The sequence below is a fragment of the Physeter macrocephalus genome, chromosome 11 (assembly GCF_002837175.3).
Source record: "Physeter macrocephalus isolate SW-GA chromosome 11, ASM283717v5, whole genome shotgun sequence".
Classification (NCBI taxonomy): Eukaryota; Metazoa; Chordata; class Mammalia; order Artiodactyla; family Physeteridae; genus Physeter; species Physeter macrocephalus.
The window spans coordinates 35,539,587-35,555,428 of NC_041224.1; the positions used below are offsets into that span (position 1 = coordinate 35,539,587).

Consider the following 15,842-nt stretch of genomic DNA (forward strand, 5'->3'; position numbering starts at 1 on the left):
TCATGTGCCAGTCACTATCTTTTGGTGCTTGGCATATACCACTACACAAAACAGAAAAAGATCCTTACCTATAAAGCTTACTTATTGGTGGGAAGGGGTTGCAGGGGCTGAGGGCAAACAAAAAATGGCACGACTAAATATTTAAGAGTAAACTATATGGTGTGCTAAGGGCCCCTAAAACATCTCCAAGAGTTACTGACTCTAAAGTTTGAATTCTAAAGAAGCAGGCAGACTCACTATAGAGAGAAAAATAAAATCGGATCCTTTTCTACCACCGCATAAAAAGAGAACTACAGATAAAGACCTAATTCTTGTGGTCTAATTAAGAAGGATTCCTTAAATAAAATTTCAAAAGCATAAAACATTAGGCAAAAAATATTGAATTTGATCATATCAAAACCTAAAATTTCTGTTCAACAAAGAACACTTTGGGAAAGGTTAATAAACAGATTAACAGAATAAGAAAAAATATTTACAAAGCATAAAGTGTATAGGAGAACTAACAGCAAGAGCTTCTACAAATCAACAGAAAAAGACAACCCCAAGGGGAAAATGGGCAAAGTATAAAAACAGACATCCACAGAAAAGAAAGGCCAAAACCTAACACCAAGAACTGATGCTCTCATTAATAAAGACAGAAATGTAAATTAAAATATCTGAGTGACAAAATTTATGCAACTGGACGTCAAGTATATGCAGATGCTTGCAGAAACTGTGTCCTTGTGCACTAATGAACATGTATTTGGGCATCCTCTCTTGAGAGCTTGGTCAAATTAAGTGGATGCATTTCCTATAGTCAAAGTGTTCCTGGATACACACATCAACAAATTACTCATGCAGGTCAAAATTAGACTGTTAATTGTGGCTGTGAAGAGTTGGAGCAATGCATGGTTATTTGCAAGGTGGAGGGAAAATGGAGACAACCTGAGCATCCATCATAAGGAAATAATTCAAAGCATGAGGAGACTAGTGAAAAAACTGCAAACACCCAAGTTATCCAAACCAATGGCAGCATGATGATACTATGTACCCACAGGGTCATAATAAAAGCTGAACAAGGTAATGAATGTAAAGCGATCAGCCCAGTGCCCAGCACTAACCCACTCTACACCAATGGTTCCTGTACCAACCACTGTTTATCCTCTAAGCTTTCACCTTCATTACTTATATTACTGAATATTAAAACACGTAAGAGTTGTTATAAGAATTTACTAAATGACATATGGAGGCAATACAAAAGTAAAGGGGAAAAAGCATGGCCTCTTAAGTCACCAGGTCTCAGTTCAAAGACCAGCTTTACAACTTACTAGCTACATGACCCTGAACAAGTGATTTAACCTCTCTGCATCCCAGTGGGCATATCCTTAAGTAAAATTAAGTGTCAATCCATGCGGTTGATTTGAAGGTAAGATAATGTAATGTAACCTTACAATAAATGTTTATCTTACTACTCATCCCTCCTCCCTCCCAAAACAGCACGGAACAGTCTCACCAGATGGAATATTGTGCAACCATTACTAATAATAATTTATGGTAACCATATAACAACAAGGAAAAAGGCTAAATAATGTTGAGAAAATAATAAGCATGTGAAAAATGACCAGAAAGAAATACATCAAAATAGGTCCCTTACTGGAATTGGAGTAGAGAAATTACAGGTGATTATTTTTCTGCTTTTTATTTTTCCGCAAGTATCCTACAATATGGTTATGTTACTTTTAGAAGTTTAAAAAAAATTTAACAGTAATGCTCTGCCACTAGGTGCTTTATAGACACAAGGATGGATCACACTATGTAAATCAACAAATGTTAACACAGCACATTAACAGAATGAAAGATAAAAAATCCTATGATGACCTCAGTAGATGCAGATAAGGCATTTGACAACACTCAACACCTCTTCATTATAAAAAACACTCAACAAATGGGGTACAGAAGGAAACTACTACACCATAATAAAAGCCATATATGAAAAACCCCCAGCAACCATCACACTCAATGGTGAAAGACTGAAAGCTTTTCCTCTAAGATCAGGAACAAGACAAGGATGCCCGCTTTTACCACTGCTAGTCAACGTAGTACTGGAAGTTCTAGCCAGAGCAATTTGTCAAGAAAAAGATAAAAAGGAATCTAAATTGGAAAAGAAAAAGTAAAATGATCACAGTATTTGACATTATCTGAAAAGGAAATTATGACAATAACTGCATTTACAACAGCGTCAAAAAGAATAAAATACTTAGGAATTAAATTAACCAATGAGGTGAAGGACTTATACAATGAAAACTACAAAACACTGCTGAAAGAAATTAAAGACATAAATACAGCTGACCCTTGAACATCATGGGGGTTGGGTGCACCTACACCCATACAGTCAAAAATCCATGTATATCCTTACAGTCAGCCCTCCGTATCTATGGTTCCACATCCATGGATTCAACCAACTGCAGATCATGTAGTACTGTAGTACATATTTATTTTTTAAATGTCTGTGTATAAGTGGATCCGCACAGTTCAAACCTTTGTTATTCAAGGGTCAACTGTAAATGGAAACACATCCCATGTTTGTGGACTGGAAGAACTAATATTATTAAAATGTCAATATTACCCAAAGCAATCTATAGATTCAATGCAATCCCTATCAAAATCCCAATGACTTTTTTTCAGATATACAAAAACCAATCAGAAAATTCATATGGAATCTCAATGGACCCCAAATAGCCAAAACAATCTTGAAAGAAGAAGAAAAAATTGAAGGACTCATACTTCCTGATTTCAAAATCTACTTCAAAGCTACAGTAATCCAAACAGTGTAGTACTGGCATAAAGATAGACATTCAGACAATGGAATAAGATAGCCCAGAAATAAAATCCTTGCATATACCGCCAAAGGATTTTTGACAAGGGTGCCAAGACTACTCAGTGGGGAACAGTCTTTTCAACAAATGGTGCTGTAAAAACTGGACATCAAAACGCAAAAGAATGATGTCAGAGTTTCACCTAACAATAAACCCAAAATGGATAAAAGACCTAAATGTAAGATCAAAAACAATAAAACTCTTGGAAGAAAACTTAGGACAAAAGCTTCACAACACTGGATTTGGTGATGATCTCTTGGATATGACATCAAAAGCACAGGCAACAAAAGAAAATATAGTCAAATTGGACTTCATGAAAATTTAAAAATTTTGTACATCAAGAGACACTACCCACAGAGTTAAAAGACAACCCACAAAAAGGAGAAAATATTCAAAAATCATATATCTGATGAGAAATTATCCAGAACATACAGAGAACTCCTAAAACTCAACAACATATAAACCTGATTCAAAAACAGGCAAAGGATCTGAACAGACATTTCTCCAAAGAAGATGTTTAAAGGGCCAATAAGCACATGAAAAAATGCTCAACATCAGTCATCATTAGGGCAATGTAAATCAAAACACAACAAGACTACTTAATGCACTGTGGTAAATGAAATGGGAAGGAAATCCAAAAAAGAGGGATATATGTATATGTATAGCTGATTCATTTTGCTGCACAGTAGAAACTAACACAACATCGTAAAGCAACTATACTCCAATTTAAAAAAAAAAAAAAAAACGAGATACCATTCACACCCTTCAGGATGGCTACTATCAAAACAGAAAATTATAAGTGTTGACTAGGTCACAGAAAATTTGGAACTCTTGTGCACTGTTGGTGGGAATGTAAAATGGTACAGCTGCTGTGGAAAACAGTATGGTGGCTCCTCACAAAATTAAAAATAGAATCATCATATGATCCAGCAATTCTACTTCTGGGTATATACCCAAAAGAATTGAAAGCAGAATCTCAAAGAGGTATATGTACACCTATGTTCATAGCAGCATTGTTCACAATAGCTAAAACATGGAAGCAACCCAAGTGTTCAATGATGGGTGAATGGATAAGCATAAGGTGGTCTATATATACAATGGAATATTATTCATCCTTAAAAAAGAAGAAAATTCTGCAATATGCTACAACATGGATGAACATGAGGACATTATATTAAATGAAATAAGCCAGTCACAAGAAGACTAATACTGTGTGATTCCACTTATATAAGGTACTTGGAGTAGTCATAGTCATAGGAACAGAAAGTAGAATAGTGGCTGCCAGGGTCTGGGGGAAAGGAGGAGTTACTGTTTAATGGTAATGAGTTTCAGTTTTGCAAGATGAAAAGAGCTATGGAGATGGGTGGTGGTGACAGCAGCACAACAATGTGAGCGTATTTCATACCACTGAACTGCATACTTTAAAATGGTTAAGATGGTAAATTTTATGTTCTGTATACTTTACCACAATAAAAAAAATTAAAAATAATAGTAATGATCTGCCACTAGGTGCTTTATAGATGGATAGGTATACAACAAATATTTTATTTTAAAATTTCATTGAACAAAAAAGTAATAAACCTTCAAACCTAAACAGCATCATCAATGAATTTTTTTTTTTTGTGGTATGCGGGCCTCCCTCTGTTGCGGCCTCTCCCGTTGCGGAGCACAGGCTCCAGACGCGCAGGCTCAGCGGCCATGGCTCACGGGTCCAGCCGCTCCGCGGCATGTGGGATCCTCCCAGACCAGGGCGCGAACCCGGTTCCCCTGCATCGGCAGGCGGACGCGCAACCACTGCGCCACCAGGGAAGCCCGATGAATTTATTTTAAAAATTAGATTATACTCTGAAGAACTAGGTTCTCCCTAATTCTAACATTTAACCTGTGACAAATAATTTACTCATATAGCCTCATATTCTTTACCCATAAAGTGGGGCTAATATGAATGTCAGAGTTGCTGTTAGGGTGAAATGAGATAATATGGAAACACCAAGTAGATGACAATGGTTTTAAAACTTCAAAGTTTGCAAGGATACAAACATAAATTCATTAAATATCAAAAGGAAACATTTAATGGTTAGGAGCTTGGACTATGACATTACATCTATAATCAAATTTCAGTTCTACCACCAAAAACCTGTGTGGCTGTATGCATTTTATTTCACCTGCCTAAGCTTCATCATCTTCATCAACAAAATGAGGGTAATGACAATAGACCTCACGGAGTTCCAGTGTGAAAATTAAATGAGAAATCATACAGGGCATTGTGCTTGTCAAAAAATAATGACTCGATGTTCTCAATTATTATAATCTTCTTTGAAACTACTTCTTCAGTTAATGCAACCGAATATTTATTATAATTAAAAAACCTTTTCTCAGCATCTTGTCCCAGCTACTATGCTTCATACTAAGATCCAAAGGTAGGAAAGATGCATGCCCTACCCTCAAGATGCTCACAAACAGCAAAGGAAGCAGAAATATTTTTTAAAGATCATAAAAGGCTATAACAAATAATAAAAATTTAGCTTTATACATGTTACTATGTGAGCAAAGAGTAAGAGTAAAGGGATTGGTTATAGTGAGGAATAAATCAATATCTCAAAGGAAATCATGTTTGAGTTGGATCTTAAAAGAAAGGGGATGCTCTGTCCATTAATAAAGGAAAAATACAAAATAAAGAATCAAAATAATAGGGTTCTGAGGCAACTGAGAACAGTCTCATCAGATGGACTCTGAGTTGGGGGAGGCAGGTCATGGAAAGAAGGAAAGTTAGGGTCCGACTGTGAAAGGCTCAGCACAAATACCTTGTTCAAGTATTTGCACTTTAAGCACAATGGGGAAATCAAGAACATAATCAGACCTAAAATCTAGAAAACTGATAAAATGTGAGGCTTAGGTCAACTTAAAGGTGTCAGAAATGACTTCCTAGGAGATACGTCTTGAAAAAGGAGTCTGTCTGGTGGACAAGTCCAGGAGGACCGGCATCCCAGCCAAGTGTGGAACACAGCAGAGCTGAGGCCCTCAAGAGCCCAGTGCGTCTGGAGTACAGGCCATTCTGAGCAGGAAACAGCAAGAGGTGATGCAAATGAGGAAGGCCGAGGTATTGACACCCTGCACAAGGGATTGGGAAAGCATGGGCAACAGAAGAAGGCTTTCAGTTGTGGAACATTTGATAAGATGGTGTTTTTGAAAAACATCTCTGACACAAATGACGGGAAGAGGAAAGAGACTAGCAAGGCCAGGAGACCAGAGGCCCAATTAGGAACCTGCTGCCACTGCAAAGGCAGGAAATTACACAAGGCTAAAACCCAGGCCAGGTAGGGAAGAGCAGACATTTAAGAGGACCATTCAATCTATCCAGTCTAGGATACTCCAAACACATTTACATTCCCCTCTAGCCACAGGATTAAAATCTCAATGCTGGCATTAGAGGCCCTCCTAGTCTGGGCCTCTCTGCCTTTTCATTCCCTTTCCCCCAAAACTCTACAGTCCCTCTGTTTTGACTCCCCTCTCTGACTCACCAAATCCCATCCAACTTCCAAGCCCTGACCAATTCCATACCCTCCATAAGGCCTCCCTGACTCCCACAGTGACTGCCCCCTCAAATAAGGTCTATCATGTTATTAATTAAACATTCCACTCACATGGGGCTGAGCTGTCTTCTGTCTGTGATACCTCTCCTATTATTTGGTACTATTGTTTTATTCTTTAATGGTTATTGACACTGTTCTGTGCCTTGTCTGTATATTTCCATCACAGAACTGCAGAGAAATGTGAAACGTGAAAACAGCTAGACAACAATCCAAGCCAAGGCGAGTGCCACTAGAAAAAACTCATGTAGAACTGTGGATTATGGTTCTTCAGAATCAGTTACTTCTTCTGTAAGGCTGTTATTATGTAAAATAAAATAATAATGGTAACAGTGGTAAACTGTACCTGCCAATCTGCTACCTTAAGAAGATACGTAAGAAAGAATAAATCAATGTAGATTGAAATGAGAATGTAGTTATGAGAATAAAGAATTCTTGGAAGTACATATACAGCATAACATTAATTGCTAATTTTTTAAAACTAACTTTATTTTCAAAAAAGTAACTTAGACAATGGCCATTTTCCTATTCTACAATAAATCTTATGAGGGAATAGAAATTGACAAGACAAAATTATAACTTAACAAATAGTTCCTAGAAATCATGGGTTTCATAAAACTGAACTGTAATAAATAAATAAACAAATAAATAATGTGTACCTAGTTGCAACTTCAAAGGCAACCTACACATGAAGAAGACTTACAGTTTGGGCTTATGTCTGTCTGTAGTGACAGGAAGAACTCCAGGAGAACTCAAATTTCAATGCCAAACATGTCACAAGAGGTCAGAGGTCACATTTTCTAACTGGGGTTTGACCCTAAAGTAAGCAATACACGTAATTAATTGATGCCCTAATCTGAAACATTAACTTGAATGGGACTAAGTCAACCAATCCATTGTTAGTCTAATCATGCTAGTCACAAACATGGTTACCTCTAGAAACACAAAATCAAAGTTATTCAAGACAGGAAAGAAAGTTTCAACTGCTTTTTCCAACAGTAAACAAAAAAATTAATTTGACCTCTCCCAATGACACCAATGATGTTAGCCAATAATGCTGGCAGAGACTAATATAAAATCCATACTTATTTCAAAAATATGTCTTTAAATTATAACTATTACTTAGAATACTTATGAAACTCTAATGCTATATTATAATTATCCAAATTAGATATGAATTATTTATTTGGATTAAAGAGGAAAAAATGACATGTAACTTACTTTTATTGGACATTAAACTATAGGTGACATTTTAAAAAATAAGCTGACAATGAGTATTTTTATTGGATATTAAAATATAGGTGACATTTTTAAAAATAACCTGACAATGAGTTAAGAATCATACTGGGCATCTTAGGAATTCAAAGTTTAAATTTCATTTCTGTTACTGATTTCATTGTCATATGAATCTTCACCTCTTTGCTCCTTGATTTAAAAACTGTAAAACATGGGCTAACATCATGATTTTAAACATAAAAATATTTTATAAATACGTTTTATATAAGTGCTAAGCAATCAATTATTTCAAAGCTTTAATTTCATTACACCTATCCAAATTTCATTATGAATCATTATGAATTGATGAATTCCTATGTGCTACTTATAATTTAGCATTTATAGACCTTTAAAAGAGAAGCTACTCTTGCCTATGCTTATGTTCATCTAAACTGACTAACGTATATTCTTTTTTATGATAAAATGAATCATGTTTCCATCTTATGATGATTAAAACATCACAAAACATCTTTCAGTTTCTAAAAATATAAAATGTTTTTTATATTTTATAAAATTTTGGAGAGGCCAAAATTTATTTGTGCTTATTTAGTTTCCAAGTGCAGACATGTATGGAATTTTATACCATCATTAAATCAAATTTATAAACATGAGCTTTTAAATCAGAGGCATAAGTTACCCATTAATTTTAAACAATCAAACTTCATCCCATACATGTATTTTGATTTCAGATTGACTCTTTTTATAAAAATACATCCCCAAATAACAGAACTTGTCAAAGAAGTTTCTCTTAGTGATGTTTTTTAAATACTTGAAATAGTCAATAAATCTCAACAGTGATTCTCTAATTTATAGCACCTTTTCTACTCCTTTTTGAACAGAAAACTAGAAGGTTAAAAAAAAAAAAGTAAAAGAAAGTGGTAAAAAAGACTCAAGACTCTTTCCAATGGAGGTGTACTGACAACTAATAGGAGGCTACTGCTATGAACCCTGAAAGTTAGACATCATCATATTAGGTGGAAGAAACATTTGCAACACAGAAAAATTATCCTATTTTGTTAGAGAAATTGTTATTAGTCCCTAATTGTTCGATTAACTTGGAGGACCTGAAGCTTCTACTCATGAAATTTCTTTTTAAATTTCAACACATATTTAATATTTTAATGATCCTTTGAAGATGATACTGCTGTAGATTCTGATGTGTCTAGTGTTATATACAAAAATGAAAAATGTTCCTTAAATTTGCCTCTGCTAGAAGGAATTTTTTACCACTTTTAGCTCTGCTTTAGGACTTCAGAAAATACACAGTACTTTAACAACTTTTTTTTTTCTTTTATTAAAACGGCAAGACTGCTGTGAGTTGGGAAGATGGTAGAAGTAACATGGTTTTTAATGTCTCCCAAACCCTCTACATAAAGTTACTAGAAGAGTTAGCAAAAGCAACAATCAACCCAACCCCTGGACAACATAAACAACAAAATTAAGTGATGAGAATCCCCATGAATCCCAAAGTCTTAGTAGGTGAGGACAAATCTCCAAGAGCTGCAATTGCAATTTGTATTGACACCTGTGCAGGAGAAAGCAAGGGACACAACAGACCACCTAATGGAAGTGAGTATAGGAGGATAAAACAACCAACAGGCAGTCACTGAAAAGCAAAGTGGGCCAATTCGAGAACAGCAGTTGAAACTGGGTAGGGTTTTACACACTTCCATTTGCAGGTAATTGATGGTAATTTGTGAATTCATGGTAAAGCCTTAAGGGGCTAGAACATAGTGAGACCTATGAACACTCAAAATTAATAATCCAAAGCTCCCTGTCAGTACAGAGCTCCACAGTGTGGAGAAATTGCTAGTAATAAAAGTACCAAACACTACTGAAGTCTGGTCATAAAGATCTCCAATGTAAGGACAATGGGTACAAAAGAAATTGCGATTCTGGAAGAAGGTACAGAAGAAGCAGGAAATCATGGTAAATATGAGGCCATATTGTTAGCTCTTCATAAAAATGACATAAGAAGATGCTTTAGAGCCATACCTAGAAAAACTATTCTCAACCACCTTTCCCTGACACAAGTTCTGGAAGCTTGATTTCACATGAAAGGACTGTGGCTGAAGAAGCAAGACATCCTTAAAATGAAAGCACGCCTGAGAGATGTGCCTATAACACAGATGAAAACTGTAACTACTATTTTAAAACACATGAAAAGACGTTAAGAAGATGATGTAAGATATAGGAAAGATATAAATCAGAATTAGAAAAACTCAAAAATGACTTAAACATGTGTAGTAAATGAAAAAACTCACTTCAGAAGTAAAAAGTCCAAAGTAGAAGGCACACAAGAGTGAGTACATAGCAGAAAAAGTCATAGGTAGAAGTTGTAAAGAAAGAAAATATTAAAAACCAAAAATATATAGTAGCTTTATTCATAACTGCCTAAACTGAAAATTACAAATATGGAAGATAGAAAAAGAAACCAATACAGTATAAGAGAAGGCCCCAATAAATGACAACTAAACAAGATAATAAAAGTCCATGGATGATATATATACAATTGACCCTTGAACAACACGGGGGTTAGAGTCCACCTCACCCCCAACACAGCCAAAAATCTCCGTCTCCCTTTACAGTCAGCCCTCGGTATCTGCGGTTCCACATCTGGATTCAGCCAACCATGAATCACGTAGTACTGTGGTGTGTATTTATTGAAAGAAATACGCATATAAGTGGACCTGTACGGTTCAACCCATGTTGCTCAAGGGTCAAACTGTTATCATTTTTAAAGTAAATTTTTCAATATTTAAAAAAAACATATTAAAGGGACACTGTATACCCAACAAAACAACCTAGAATAACCAACACTGAGACATAGTCAAGTTCCTAGACTTCAAAGAAAAAAAAATCTTGTGAGTCTAGGCAAAAGGACAAAGTCACAACAGAAAGAAAATCAACTTGTCATCAGATTTTTTGATGGCAATGCTTTAAACCAGAAGAGATAACATATATAAGAACCTCAGAGAAAGAAAATAAAAGCTAAGGATTTTATATCCAACCAAATTCACTGTCAAGTAAAAAGGCTGCAGACCAACTGTTATTATAACATGCAAGAACTCAAATATTTGTCCCCAGGAAGTCTTGATTATGAATCTACTAGATGGAGCTGCCACTATGTAAAACTATGAAGCTTCCTCAGAAAATTAAAAATAGAACTACCATATGATCCAGCAATTCCACTCCTGAGTACTTATCCAAAGAAAATGAAATCACTATCTTAAAAAGATATCTGCACCCTCATGTTCATAGCAGCACTATTTACAACAGCCAAGACATGGAAACAACCAAAGTGTCCATCCACAGACAAATGGATAGAGAAAATATGGTATACATGTATGGCGGAATATTATTCAGCCATAAAAAAGAAGGAAATCCCATCATTTTGTGACAACATGGATCAATCTTTTTTTTTTAACATCTTTATTGGAGTATTACTGTTTTACAATGGTGTGTTAGTTTCTGCTTTACAACAAAGTGAATCAGTTATACATATACATATGTTCCCATATCTCTTGCGTCTCCCTCCCTCCCATGGATCAATCTTAAAGGCATTATGCTACGTGAAATAAGTCAGACAGAGAAAGAGAAATAACTATATGATCTCACGTATATGTGGATTCTTGAAAAACTAAACTCATGGATACAGAGAACAGATTGGTGGTTGCCAGAGGCAGGTACTGGGGATGGGCAAAATGAGTGAAGGTGGACAAAAGGTACAAACTTCCAGTTATAAGATAAATAAGTTCTGGGTGTGTAATGTACGGCATGGTTAACAATACAAAATTGTTAAGAGAGTATAAAAAGTTCTCTTCACAAGAAAAAAAATTTCATAACTAGGAGAGGTGATGGATGTTAACTATATTTACTGTGGTAATCATTTCACAATATAAACATGTATCAAATCATTATGTTGTACATCTTGAACTAATACAATGTTATATGTCAACTGTATCTCAATAAAACTGCGGGGGTGGGGAAGCGAAAAACTTTTTTTTTTTAGAGAATGTACTAGAGAATGAACTTTAGATATCAGTGGTGAGCATGAAATACACACTTACTTGGAGAAGTAAGACTAAATGGCAGTTGTAAGGAAGAAAGTATAATATGTAATTGCTATTTTCTGTGACAGTTTAGAATTAGTACAACTGTTTAAAAATGGGTAAGACAACTTATATGGTTTCTGTGAAATGTATTATTAATTAAGTGTTGATGCTATTATTCTCAGACAGCTTGGGATGCAGTGTTGGATGAAACAATTGAGTAACTACATGATATTCTAAAATGTTATTATCCATGATGTCCTAAAGAATCATGACTCTTACTGTGTAAGAAAGGAGATAAAGATTTTAGATAGCTCAGTAAAAACCAGTAGCCGTAAATTCAAGGGGAAAATATCAGTATGAATTCATGATGTAGTTTTTTTCTTTTACAATTATATGTATTTCCTAATTCGTCCATTAAAAGGCCTCGAAAGAGAGACCAACCTGGCAACAATGAGCACACTGAAGTCCAAAAAATGCTCTTGAAACATAATTTCTAACTGCGAGAAACCAGAGACCCTTGGAGAAATCAGTGGTTCCAGGACTGGAGCAGGGTGTATCCTAGATGAGCCTGAAAAATTTCTGTCGTGTCAGAAAGCAGAGAGGAACTTCAGGGGCCAACGTGAAGAGGCTCCAAATTGTCAAAGAAGGGAAAAGTTAAGCATCAATAGGGATTATATCAGAAACAGACTGATATATATCAAATGGATTGAAAGCATGAATTCCAAATGACAAAAAAAAAAAAAACACAAAAAACCTAATTGGTTGCCATTAGAGGATGCTATTGTGAAAAATGGTAAATAAAAGAATCAGTTATTCTACCTTTCTGATATGAACGATACCACATGGTAACCATATACTACATGATGGGAAGTTTATGTCCTTATAGAATTATTCCAGTTAAAAAAGAAAAAACTAGATTATCACTATTTTGCAATCCTTAATGAATTACTGGATCTAGCCACTGCATACCAGGCTTAGTACTAACCTTGCCAGATGAAATACATTATGGCCTCCTGAGGGCAGAACACATCACCACCTATGAAGAAGTCTCACCCCCACCCTCAAGCCTTAGGATCAACTATTAATTTCCATGAGATGCAAAGGAATGAGCAGCAGGTTAATGTACACCACAGGGATGAAACCAGTGAAGGCAGGCTATAGGAAACAACAGAGCAAATGAACCAGGTCCTTAGATAAATAAATTGCAAAGGAAAACAACAAAAAAAAGATGAATGAGAAACCTATAGATTAAAAGTGACTTAAAAGACATTCCAAATAAAAACAAGCAGAACTAAAACATTATACAGAGGTAAACTACGGTGTTTAGGATGTGCCAGGCTTCAAAATATAAAGAGCCGTGGGCTTCCCTGGTGGCGCAGTGGTTGTGCGTCCGCCTGCCAATGCAGGGGAACCGGGTTCGCGCCCTGGTCTGCGAGGATCCCACATGCCGCGGAGCGGCTGGGCCCGTGAGCCATGGCCGCTGGGCCTGCGCGTCCGGAGCCTGTGCTCCGCGACGGGAGAGGCCGCGGCAGGGGGAGGCCCGCATACCACAAAAAAAAAAAAAAAAAAAAAATATAAAGAGCCGTGACCCCAAAGCCCAAAACTTAATGCGTGACTGAAGCTGTACAGTTTGTATTTTTATGGAGTCACTCACCAGTCAAATATAGAATGAAACTTAATGACTACATATACATTCTTCACATCAACTCAACGAAAGCCTTCAGTAACTTAAGATATTTAGATTAAGATTAAAGATACCTCTATGTTCAGACTTAGTTGTAACTAAGCAGAGCACCTTGATTTAAAATTAATCTAAAGCCTGAAAAGTATTTACCTATTTAGAATACAGAATAAGATTATTAGGCTTTAAAGCAAAAGATCTGACTTCCTATCATGGTCCAATTCTTCTTCCTAACTTACCTTGGCAAGGGTTACGAGCAAGGAAATTAACACTGCTGAGAAGCCAAGGCACTGGGCTAGGCAATTATCTAGACAGCTCCTTCCCGGGGCTGACAGTCTGTCAGGGAAATAATTACACATGTGACTAGTGTTATGAAAGAAGTACAAGATGCTCTAAATGCACCCCCATAATAAAAAGGAATATGACATACTCTCAGATTAGATGAGGCAGAAGAAACACTGGAAACCACTCAAACACTTACCCTCTGATTTTCTCAGTATTTTTTTCATCTTTAGATAAGACTGATAAAACAATGACTATTTGGCAGGTAAACGAATTTATTCATATCTATCTTAAGATCTATGGATGGACCTTAGGACAGGAAGGTAAATAAGCCTTGGCACCCTTAAGGTTGTACTGATGAGGAAAGGAAGAGAGAGAATATTTATGGACAAACCATTGTGCACAACAAGAAGAGGTGTGCAGTGCTGTCAACAGCCTCTGCATCGCTCACAAGTTAACATGTATACACATGTACACACGTTACAGTCATCCAAAGACTACTCTGACACCCACATCAGCAACCTTGTCAGCCAAACTCTATACATGTCACCTGGAGATTCCCACAGCTTCCTAGAGAATGTCCCTAGAGCTTTCAGAGAAAGATGCCATGGATTAATAAGAAGTAATAGCCTGTAAAGTTGAAATAGTTCAGTCAAGATTAAATGACTTTAATTTAAAAAATTAAATCCAAAGAACAGTATCTTTTTTTCTACATTCTTCTGTAAGTAATTTTTGATATACATAAACTATGGGTTTTTTAAAAAGCCCAACCACAGGAAAATACTTAAGGCTTTTTCTTCTTTGAGGTTTTTAAAAAAAACTTTTATTCCAATATCACCAATATTAAAAGTAATTTAGGGCTTCCCTGATGGCGCAGTGGTTGAGAGTCTGCCTGCCGATGCAGGGGACGAGGGTTCGTGCCCCGGTCCGGGAAGATCCCACATGCCGCGGAGCGGCAAGGCCCGTGAGCCATGGCCGCTGAGCCTGCGCGTCCGGAGCCTGTGCTCCGCAACGGGAGAGGCCACAACAGTGAAAGGCCCGCGTACCGCAAAAAAAAAAAAAAAAAAAAAAAAAAAGTAATTTAATTATTATGTACTATTTATTTTATTCTTATTTTCCACATAGCTGTTACCTATTTTTTTCCCTTCTATTCACCTATAGGAGCTAGGAGTTGTACGTGGGCAACTTTAAAATATTCAAAGGGTTAAATACAGAGTTAAAGCAATATACAACAACATCTTTCTTTCTCATGTCCCTTCCCTCTTAAGTAACCTTTATAATCTTCACTAGAACATGGCTAAGTGACAAAAATATGATACTTAACTTTGTTACTTATTAATAACGACAAAAATAAGCACTTAATTAAATGAGCTTTCATAAATCATCTGTTTTCCATTTTTATAGGTAGCATCTAAAGAATGTGTTGGAGAATAAGTATACAGAAATTCTATTTAAATTACAAAAAAATATCATTCAAACATTTTTAAAAGATTAGTTTAACTTTATTCCTTTAAAAATACCAAACAAAACAAAATCAAGTTCTATTTGAAGACTCCCTTATAATTAGTACATAACATGTAAATAGAGTATTCATACAGTAGTCTGATTTTTTTCTATTCTGAATCTTGGACTGCCAAGATAAACAGCATTGGAAAATAATGAAGAACTTTCTTCTGTCAACTGAAGATTTATTTACTATAACTTCTAAAATATAAAATGAAATTGTTAAAAATTCTTGGTTAGTGCGCTACAAACTAGTAAGATGTTACTATACCTACACCAAGCTATATGGTAGCATATATTATTCATATATTAAAATGAATAATGAACAGTAGACTTTTAGATAGCTTACATAAAAGCAAGTGATTAACTTACATAAAAGCAAGTGATTAACTAAAAGTCTTTTTAATAAAAGACTTAAATAAGGACTTGTTTTCAAGAGCCAAAAAATTTTTGAGAACTAAAAATCTATTAGTGTACTATTGGAAATAGTACACATTGATACTTTACTTATCTAATATTCATTTATACAACCTCTAAACACAAGTTGCTTGTGTATGTTTCAGTATTTATTTCCCTAACAACTTTATACTCCTGTAAGGCA

At 35.6% G+C, this 15,842-nt stretch overlaps 1 protein-coding gene across 11 annotated transcripts in view; it reads right to left on the minus strand.

The window, feature by feature from the left end:
- The window catches only part of ZMYND11 (zinc finger MYND-type containing 11), a 134,152-nt gene that overhangs the window by 61,028 nt on the left and 57,282 nt on the right, over nt 1-15,842 (minus strand). The window contains exon 2 of one of the 11 annotated variants that reach the window (XM_007100616.4): nt 7,149-7,262. The exons of the other annotated variants lie outside the window; for them this stretch is intronic. The gene's annotated coding sequence lies outside the window, so the exon portion shown is untranslated. The remainder of the gene's footprint in view (nt 1-7,148; nt 7,263-15,842) is intronic. 11 annotated transcript variants of the gene reach the window in all.